Raw genomic sequence first — 10340 nt, 5'->3', positions numbered from 1 at the left:
GATACTGACTCGTTCCGACTGAGACATGGCCCGTGAGTCTCTAACAGATGTGGATTTCCAGGGTCTTGAACCTGGGGAAGTGGGTTTATATCACTTGGTGACATTGCTGGCTCCATGTCTTGCTCCCCACCCCTTTCCTGTCCTCTGCCTGGGAACCAGAGATCCTGCTTACTGGCCCCTGCTGTGAAGCCCCTCCTCTCTGCAGAAGCTGTAAGAAGACACACACACACACACACACACACACACACACACACACACACACGTTCCGCTGTGTGGGTCTTGCTTCCTCAGTGTGTCCATCATAGTGTTTTCTGTTTGTCTATCCAGGGCATTAATAACACTTCTAATTGAAGCCACCGGCGGCCACGGATTCCTGGGTTCCTGAAAGGAAAGCTGGGGTTGGATGGGAAGGACTGCGAGAGAAATAATGAGTCGAGACAAAGTTCTCTGATCAAGGCTCAACTTTAATTCTAGGGCCTGATTTTTAAAGGGGTGAGGGATGGGGGGGGGGGACCCATCCCCCACTATGCCAGGATCGCTTTTTTTCACTTTGTCAGGATCTGTCAGGAAAACAAGCTCAGCGGCTCAGCAGGTAGCTTCTTGCAGGAATCTGCAGATAGGGCAGACAAAAGACTTTACCTAGGTCAGAAGACTCTACCCTAGGTGAGCTAGCAACTGTAGCAAACGAGGTCTGAGCTAGCCTTGCTTAAGGCTGATGGGCGGGCGGGCGGAGGGGGGGGGGCATGGGGGGGGAGGAGCGGGGGCGGGGGCAGGGGCAGGGGCAGGGGCAGGGGCAGGGGCAGGGGCAGGGGCGGGCGGGCGGCACATCTAATAAACTGCAGACCCACAACTATCCATCCCAGTGTCCCACCCGGGACCCTAATCTGAGACTGTCTGGGAACAGCAAGTGCTGCAAACCACTGAGCCGGTTCTCCAGCCCCAGCAGAGCCTCTTCTACCCACTTGGGCTGCTGCCGTGAAGTCTGTCGTGACATGGAATCCTCCCGCCAAGTGGATAAAAGCCATTTTGAAAGCAGGGGAGACAGAGGAAGCTGGCAACAGTGTCTTCACACCAGGGGTTTCTAGGCAGGAGACAACTAAGGCAAACTGGAAAGCTGGGACACAGTTTCCAAGGTCGCTGCCCCCTGATGGGATGTTTTCAATACTCTGAACACCTGCCCTTCTCTCTACCGGTTCTGAAGGGCCCCACTTGCCCCCTTGGTATGGCAGCTTCATGCACGGCGCGGGCTGCCTTTCATTATCACTCAGTTGTGGCCGATGAAGTGTAAACTGAGGCCCGAGGGAGAGGCAGAGTCATCTTTTGCAGCAATTATTTTCTGATAGAATGGAACCAATGACATTAGGCAGCATCCTTCCTGGTCTCGTTTTCTTCCCGCTCTCTCTTACCGGAACGTAAACACACCCCCTCGAGGCGTTACAGCCTTTCTACAAATAGAATCGAATGCTGGAGCTTAGTAGCAGAGGAGCAGGTTAACCTTGGGAACTCACATCTTTGCCGACCACCCCAGAGGTTGCACTCGTCCTAAATCACAGCATCTAGATTGCCACCGCTGCTGGAGAAAAATAAGCCCACGATTGCAAGACCTCATGGTTGGGTGTCCTTTCCTCGACTGTCCTAGCTTTGAATTCTGGCAACACACGAAACCTCTCTTATCCATGGCTCAGGGGTTACATGATTTGTTTCTCTGGCCTCTGAGCGCCTGCACCACCCTGTGGGGACTGAAGAGGAACCTTAGCACCACCTTATTTACACATTACTGTCAGCATTTGCTCTGCTAATCTAAGATAAATTGAGAGGATAAAGGGGTTGAACGAAGGGGTTGAACATTAGCCGAAATATTAACAAGTCTTCGAGGCACCTCATCTTTGTGATTTCCACTCAGTAAACATTACCCCAGCAGGTGACTCTGAAAAGCTCAGTGCTAATGTTATTAATTTTTTTGTCATAATAAAAGAATTGTAATAAGTGCTTGAAAGTGTCTTGGGGGAAATTGCAAATTCAATTTTTGTATTGATGCATCTGTTGTGAGTTATGATATCAGAGGCACTGAGCATAAAGAACAGTGTGATTTGTCATTTGGGGAACCAGGGAGATGTCATCAGAAAGCAAGGTGATGCTTGGTGACCCAGGGCTCAATGTGCCTGTGAAAATTTACCAATAAAGTTCATCCAATGTGATAGATTGCCTGAGAATTTGAAGTGAATTGCAGTAACTATTTACTGAGGAGATGACCAAAGAGAATTAGGGGAGTTGGTGCAAAAGCACCCCCTCTATCTGTTCAGTGAGGATAACAGTTCCCCTTTGAGGTGTATTGTGCCTTATTATCCTCTCGTCAGTTGTAACCTGGACCATATTGTTTCTCCGTTTTATAGGCAAAGTTTCCTGGTCTGATGAGATATGGTACAGCTTCCTGTACCATAGACAAGAGCTGGCGCCAAGGTCATCCATTCAGGAGCGATCTGTTCCTTGAGCCTCAGACCAAATAAATCCTTTGTCTCTCAAGTTTCCTGGGGATATGAGTTTAATCCCCATATCCTATAAAGATGGAAGGGGAGAACGAACTCCCTCAAGTTGCCCTCTACCCTGCACTTGCGTCGAGCTATGACATATGCCTGTCTATCTCACCACACATCAACTTATTATCAGTAATAATAAAAAGAACAGTAACTAATACACATACACATTTAATAAGATGCCATTTTTAATTGGGAAAGATACTACTAGCAGATCTACTAATAGTTTCAGTATGGCCCCTGCTCACACCTGGGTCCTGTCTTGTTTGGAGATAAAGGACATTTCATTGCTCATTTTGTATTTATACAACCTAAAGAAAATAATTGTCTAAATAAATAAAGGGTCCACAGGTAGAGATATAGAGCAGACAGGATCTCCCTGTTTGCTAGCTGATGACAGGAACTTAGAGAGTGGGCAGGGAGCACCATGAGCAGGCAGTGATGCTGGGCAGCCTCCTGCCTCAGGTTCACATGGAAATCCCATCCACAGTCAAGTATAGGCCATCGCTCTCCTGTGGCACGCAGTAAACTTTTGTACAATGTGAAGATGGTAATTCTGGACCTCTGCCAACTTGCAATGCTGGTAAAAGATTTAATTTAAGGAGCTTAGCTAATTACATCATTAGCCAGTGTGCGAAAACTCTTAATGAGACAAATATTTTGGACCAGGGAATTCAATAGCACTTCACGAGGCTTTTAATTAGAATGGAACTAGGGGACGTGTCTTTGTTTGTAGCTTCCTCCGTGTTAACACAACAGAACATGTTGGTGGGGGACAGCCAGTGTCATTCTGTTCCATAGAGAAGCTTTGGGAGCCACGTGAATAGTTTATTGCAGTGCTTGCTCTTTGAATAACCAACAGGTGCTTGGCCCATGGCAAACCTCGTCAGTCTGAAATGTAAGAGAGTTATCCATGGTCCAGTAAAAGAGAGAGATGTCCATTACTGGAGAAAATCCAGCAAATGGGCTTCCCTAGTAAACATTGCACTAGGAAAATACCGTGTGTGTGTGTACCTGTACATGCACGTACGCATAGAGTTTGTGTGTGTGTGTATATGTATGTGTACCTGAACATACATGCATGAGTATGTACGTACTTGCACATGCATGCTTGTGTGTGCATGTGTGTGTGTGCACGGGCAGGTCAGAGGTTAGTATCTGTAGTGCTTAGTTTTAAATGCCAACTTGCCATAATCTAGAATCACCTGGTAAAGAATTATGACGATGAGTTTGGTCTGTGAGTGTGTTTGTGGGAGATTTTATGGATGGCTCAATGACACCATGGGAGGCACCACTCCCTAGGCTGGGCCCTGAGCCACCCAAGAGTGCAGAAAACTGAGTGACCAAGCAGATAGCATGGGTACATTTGCATCTTTCTGCTCTTGACTGTGGATGTGATGTGAATGGCTGCTTACATTCCCATGCTAACTTCTTAGTAATAATAATGGACTGTGACGTGGAGGTGTGACTGAAGTATGCCCCCGTCTCCCTTAGGTTGCCTTGGGTCAGTATATTTTACACAGAACAGGAGTGGAGCCAGAAGAACATTAAACGTCTTCCTCTATCACTCTCCTCTTTATTTTGACTAGCGTTGCTCACTGAACCTGCAGCTCTCTGATTTGCCCGAATCAAATGAAAGATAAAGGCAGTGTTTGTGAGAGGCAGACAAAGCCGTGCTTTGAGGGAAATTTATAGCTCAAAATTCTAGCAGTAAAAACAGGGCTTGGAGAGGTGGCTAAGTCTGCCTTGCAAACATAGGAGATGAGTCCTCATTTTTTAAAAAGAAAAAAGTTGCAACTAAATAGATGGATCAACAGTTAAGTGCTTTTTGGGAGGTGGGGGAACTGGATTCAGTTCCTGTCAACTGCATGGTTGCTCACAGCCTCGAATAATTCCAGTACCAATGAATCTGACAACCTTTCTCCACAGGCATGTGCCAAACACACATACATACAGACAAACATCCATACACATAAAATAAATATTAAAATAATCTTTTTAATCCAACTGTGGTAACATGTGGTCTCACCCAGCACTGAGAGGAGGATTCAGGTGGACCCCAGCGTTTGCGCAGCCTTCCTAGGCTACAGGAAGGCAATAGAAGTCACATTCCACACTCAGCAGCTACTACACACTGCCTCACACCTTCACCAACAGAGCCACTTACCTTGTTGCTGCAACCAGAAACAATTGAAGGGAGAGAGAAGTCCATCCTGGCGTACATCTGGGTGGAATTCACAGCGGGGGGAGCCTGAAGCAGCCAGTCGCATTGCTTCAGCATTCAGGAACCAGAGAGAGGAACCGGAAGTAGGACCTGACTGTCAAGCCTCAAAGCCTGCCTCCCATGATCCACTTCCTCCAGCAAGCCCCACCTCCTGAAGGTTCCAAGGTCTTCCATCACCATGCTTTGATGGAGTGTGCTCAAACGCAGGTGCCTGAGGAAAGAGCATGTTTCCCTTCCAGCCCACAGCATATTCTCTCTCTAAAGAGCGTTTATCCTCTCTGTTAAAGTTGTTACTCTTCCCGGCCCATCTTCACGATTGTATTTTCTTGTATTTTACTACACTAAAGAGCTGTTCCGTTTTAAAATTCTTTCATTTTGTCTTCTGTGTAAAGAACCAGAAGCTTCCATCCTGGATAAACCAGCAGTGCCTCTTTCCCCACGCTGATTTATTAGAACTCCAGGTTCTGCAGATAAGCTACAAGAGGCTGCTGTGCTCTTCCTGGAACCTCACTGTGTTAAGGTTAAGATCAGGGTCCACGGTCTCTGTCAGGAAGCCTTGCTGCCTGGCCAGAGACAGCTGCAACTCTGCCAAGCTATCCCAAACTGCTTTTCCATCTAGATTCATGCTGGGGACTGACTGAGGAAAAGCTGTGGGATCCATCCTTGGGAAGTGCACGGCCATCTGCTGCTCATGTGTTCCAGGGAAGAGAATGAGCTGCCTGCCTCGGGTGTGAGAATCTGGCACCACATGGTTATCTAGAGATGACCACCTGGTCCTCCCAGGAAAAGACCTTGCTTGTTGAGAGCAGATGCAATGACTTATCCTTGTCTCCCCTCACTGTGGCCACCTTGACAGGCACACTGTAAAGGATTCACAGGAAACAGAAGGGCAGAAAGAAACATCCCACGTCTACAGATGCTCATGAGTCACTGGGAAACCCTGTGGGAGAACCAACTGGTACCGTCATGGAAGTGTATGCTTGGAGTAAATGCTGTGTCCTCTGGTTGACAGCTCTGACAGCTCTGGCCCAGAACTGCCAAACCAGATGGTTGCTGCTACTGCTTTTTTTTTTTTTTTTTTTTTTTTAAGCTGGTGCAGGCGTGGTGACACATACCTGTAATCGCAGCACTGGAGAGAAACAGGCAAGAGGGGCTTGAATTTGAGATTAGACCTTGCCGAAAAGAAGGAGGAGGAGGAGGAGGAAAAGGGAGAAGGAGGAGGAGAAGGAGAAGAGGAAGAGAAAGCAAGAAAGAAGAGGAAGAAAGAAGGAGGGGAAGAAGAGAGAGAGAGAAAGGAAGGAAGGAAGAAAGAAAGAAAGAAAGAAGAAAGAAAGAAAGGAAGGAAGGAGGTGGAAGAGAAGAAGAGGAAGAAGAAGAGAAAGCAAGAAATAAGGAAGAGGAAGAAAGGAGGAGGAGGAGAGGAAGAGGAAGAATAAGAGGAAGAAGAGGAGGAGGAGGAAGAGAAGGAGGAGGAGAAGTCGAAGAAGAGGAGGAGGAGGAGAAAGAGGAGAAAAAGGCGAAAGCACAAAAGCATTGTGGACCCAAGACATCACAGATTCATAAAATTGTATGTGTGCCTGTGGCATGTGAAGCTGAGGAACAGCAGAGTGGGTGATGGGCAGAGGTGGTGTGGGGGGCAATGGGGTACAGTGATTATGCTCAAAATGTACTACACACTCATGAAATGGCCTTGAGTAGCCCTGTATAATGAAAGGGGAAATGGAAAAAAATATTTCTAAAGAAACATATGGCATAGACTAAGAAACAGGAAATTGTTGGGATCTAGACTCAAGCAAGCCAACAGGGGAAGGCGGCATTTCTGAGAGTGTTAAGCTCTGCCCCTGTGTGTGCTTGATACTAAAGAATTATTACTTTATGTGTGTTAAGAACATGGAAGCTAGAGAGGCGGTTCAGTCACTAAAAACGAACACTTCCCAGCCTTCCGTTCCTGGCACCCACACTGGTGGGCTTGCAGCTGCCTGTAACCCCAGCTCTAGGGGATCTGATGCTCTCTCTCTCTCTCTCTCTCTCTCTCTCTCTCTCTCTCTCTCTCTCATAATTGGAAACAAAAATAAATCTAAAAACTCTAAAGAATGGGGATATTTTGTTGGGGATATTTTGTTACATTTGCAAAGGAAAAAGAGCGGCTCCTTCTCTGTTCACCCCCTCCCCCTGAGGTGTTCACAGAGCTCATGAGTGCTCTGCAAACAGGCCAGCCCCATGCAGTTCTCAGAAGGGGTCTAGCACCTGCTCAAGGGCCCCATTCACAGAATGTCTGTCTTGAAACTCTCCCCCCTCACCTTGAGTTCTCTAATCCTCTTCAAAGGCCCCTCTGGTATCAGAGTTGAAGCATGATCCTAGTTTCTGAAATAACCTTTTCAATAACCAGATAAGGATGCTTTTGTAACCTCATTTAATGAACATTTAAGGAAAGGAATGAGGTGCGCAAACCACTGCATCATCTTCGTTTCACACTCTCCTTTCAGCCTGAATAACTAAGTCTTGCTTATTGCTCATCCAGCGCAGTCAGCTGACGTCATTTCCATGTTCAACTGTTGGTCCTCACAAGCCAACCAGAGGTGACTGGAACAAATTCTTCCTTTCCTGTGTGGAATGCCAGTTATGGCTGCGGGAAGGAACAGAAGGACGCTAAGCAATTTTGAGTAGAAAATGCCTCTCAGGGCAGTCACCACTTAAATTTTCCCCTAATAAAGTCTGCTGTGACTGTCAGAAAAATTTTATTACACCATCATTAAAGAGCCAGGGCAGCTGGACTTTTCCTTCAGGGCCTAAAAATATTGGTAATTTTTTTTTTTTTGCAAGTCAGACCACAGCGTGAGAGCTCATCAGAGAGCCATTAGAGCTGCACGGGCTCACTTAGTCAGACCGCTCGTCCTGTGGATCTCAGCAGGGCAGAAAATAGGACTTGGCACCTTTGACAACAAGAACACATTGATCCACTCGTTTGAGTCCCAGGCTCTGAATCGATATGGGCTTCAGAGGCTCTCTGAAATTTATGCCCATTTCCTTTTTTCTCCTTCTGCTTAACCCAAGCCTTAGTACGACCTAGAAAAAAAAAAGTAGGTTTGATTTGAGTTCCTATGACATCATTAAAGACACTCTGGACCATGTGTCCAGAGTCCAACCACGATGTCCTAGGATGTCCTGAGTCTCTGATAACAAAATATTCTTTGTTTACTCATCATGGTGAGAGACAGGACCAACAGACAGAGTATATACTAAATTTATTAGATTGGCTTACGGGATACAGGGAGGACAATCTAACTGTAACTGACAACCGGGAGGCGAGCCGACTTACCAGTCACAATCTTACTGAAGGCCTGGAGGATTCCCAGAGAGCTGCTAGCCTTCAGTCCTGCTGGAAAGCTGAAGAGGCTGGGCTCCCGTGGCAGTGGGGGATGCCAACAGCTCGCACAAGCAAGAGGCAAAGGAGGGCAGGGGTAAAAGAGGCTCTCTGCATTCTTGCCGGGAACCCTCTGCCCAGCATCCCTGGTCGAATCACCAGGAGCTCCCTGGGGTCATTTTCTCAGGCAGCGGTGAAGAATTTTACAGTGTGTCCATAGACACCAAGCAGGGACAGGGAATATCTTGCTTGCCTCACAGAAACTCCAGATTTCCCAACATGTCACCTGGATTTAAAAATCTGAAAACAGTTAAGCAGGTGTCACTGGGTGGGGGACAACTCGAGTTACTGTGATTTTCCCAGAAGCACATGCGGCCTGGTCAGGGCAGGTGTTAGGGTGTGCTCTCCAAGGGTATTCTTACACACATGTGTGCACACCTCAAACAGTGGATGTGTGCTTTCCTGCCAGGACTCATTCTCCTTGTTCTTTGAAGGTGCTTATGTATATCATTGAGGAAGAATTTTGGAGAATATATAGAAATCTGGAAATTGACCATTGATTCAATATGGCAACCAACCCAAGAGGGAGCTGGGTTGTGTCTTTGGTAAAGCCCAATGAATGGCATAAATAAGACGTTCCGCCCCAGGGATGGGGGAGGTGGTTTAACTAGTAAAGCGGTTCTCTCACAAGCCTGGGAACCTGGATATGGTTACCCAGAACCCATGGGGGAAAAGCTGTAAGAACAATAATTGGTGGAAAGAAAGAAAGAAATGACCTGTTGTCACCAAACAGCCCTCAAAGCAAGGTCAACTCATGCCCTGTCATCCCAGTTGTCCCCACAAAAGCAAGCTCACAAGTGAGATGCCACCATTGTCACCAGCTCAGCTCAATCTAGATAGAAATAGAAACCATCATCTATCTTTGCCTAGTAGACCCCACAGATCTACAAAATACCCCCAAATAGTGCCTTCAGATCGCACTGAGCCACAGCCAGTGACCATCTGAGTCCCTGAATCGATGAGTTTTTGTTCATCTTTTCTATGTCGCCGCTTTGTACTTGGTTATTAGGACCCTGTCTCTAAAGGACACACAGCAAATTAAGCCTCTAAGCCTCAAACTGAAGTCTGGGGTTGGTAGAGTATCCAGGTTTAGAGCGCCCCCGTGTGGTGTCTCTGGAGAAATACCAAGTCTGACCACCATGGTTTTTTATGTCTGTCTCCCTGCTTTGCTCCCGTGTTCCTGGTTTGCTCTGGTTCCTTTTCCTTTCACTGTGCCCAATGTCAGTGGGCAGCGATAATCCCAAAGAGCCCCCGTAAAGGTCTCACTGCGCTGGCTGCGAAATACAGCCCGCCATTCACACGGACAGTTTTCAGTAGAGACCACATTTGGTCTTTCTGGTTGTTCTCGCCCAAGAAATGAAATGCCCTCTTAGCACAACACAGAACAGCCACCAGGATCTGTGGGATCTCACCCCACAGTATTGGTGTGTGTGTGGGGGGGGACATTGTGGTGTGCCAGGGTCTGCTGGGCTCTGCTAAGCGGCAGATTGAGGTACCAACATGCATAGGGTTTGAACTCGTAAACCACGTGGCGCTGTTAATATGGGCACAATGCAGAGTCACCTGCCGGGGCTTGGGTAACCTACAAGAGGCAGAATCTCCAAAGAAACCCGACCCACTCTCCCCCAAAAGCCACCAGTTGCCAACAGCTCTTCACAGGGGTAGGGTTTTATGAAGCACACTGGGGTTTCGACTGGCTTGATGTTGTGTAAGTCTTGCACGTGCAGTCCCGGCTGTGAACTCGGGTGCACAACAATCCTATCAGGTCCAAAAGATACTGTTTCACATAGTCGCCCGACACCTCCGACTCTCACAGTCTTCCCTCTCCCCTCTCCCACAAGGATCTGAGAGCATTTGGTGGTAGGTATGCGATACAGACACGCCCACTCAGGGCTGAGCACTCTTAATTTTTTGCACCTTAGCTAGTTGTATCTACATCAATTGCCATCTTGGTTGGGTTTTTAAACCTTATCTGCTTGGGAAATTCCAAACTATATGAATATTCTAATTGGAAGAATTAGACAAGACATGGCTATTGTGAGCACCTCAAACAACAGGGAATGTTCTGAATATGGTGATGTTGGCATGTCCTTCCATGTCAGATGTAGACAGACTCTGGCCTTTTCCTTTACTTTTTCTTATTTATTTTATTTTATTT

At 47.1% G+C, this 10340-nt stretch overlaps 2 long non-coding RNA genes across 3 annotated transcripts; both read right to left on the bottom strand.

The window, feature by feature from the left end:
• Positions 1–446: 446 nt before the first annotated feature.
• Gm42056 lies at positions 447–4695 on the bottom strand. Its single transcript, XR_879364.1, has 2 exons — positions 963–4695; positions 447–610 (listed from the first exon to the last, which is right to left on the bottom strand). It is a non-coding gene; the product is annotated as a predicted gene, 42056 (long non-coding RNA).
• Positions 4696–7154: 2459 nt separating this feature from the next.
• Positions 7155–8182, bottom strand: Gm31069. 2 transcript variants are annotated; one of them, XR_388207.3, is made up of 3 exons: positions 8078–8182; positions 7692–7824; positions 7155–7384 (listed from the first exon to the last, which is right to left on the bottom strand). It is a non-coding gene; the product is annotated as a predicted gene, 31069 (long non-coding RNA). The 2 variants fall into 2 exon arrangements; XR_388208.3 differs by lacking the exon at positions 7692–7824.
• Positions 8183–10340: the final 2158 nt, after the last annotated feature.

Source organism: Mus musculus, chromosome 8, assembly GCF_000001635.26.
Source record: "Mus musculus strain C57BL/6J chromosome 8, GRCm38.p6 C57BL/6J".
In the NCBI taxonomy this organism is placed as follows: domain Eukaryota; kingdom Metazoa; phylum Chordata; class Mammalia; order Rodentia; family Muridae; genus Mus; species Mus musculus.
The sequence above is the reverse complement of the archived record's forward strand: the minus strand, read 5'-3'. Positions and strand labels throughout refer to the sequence as shown.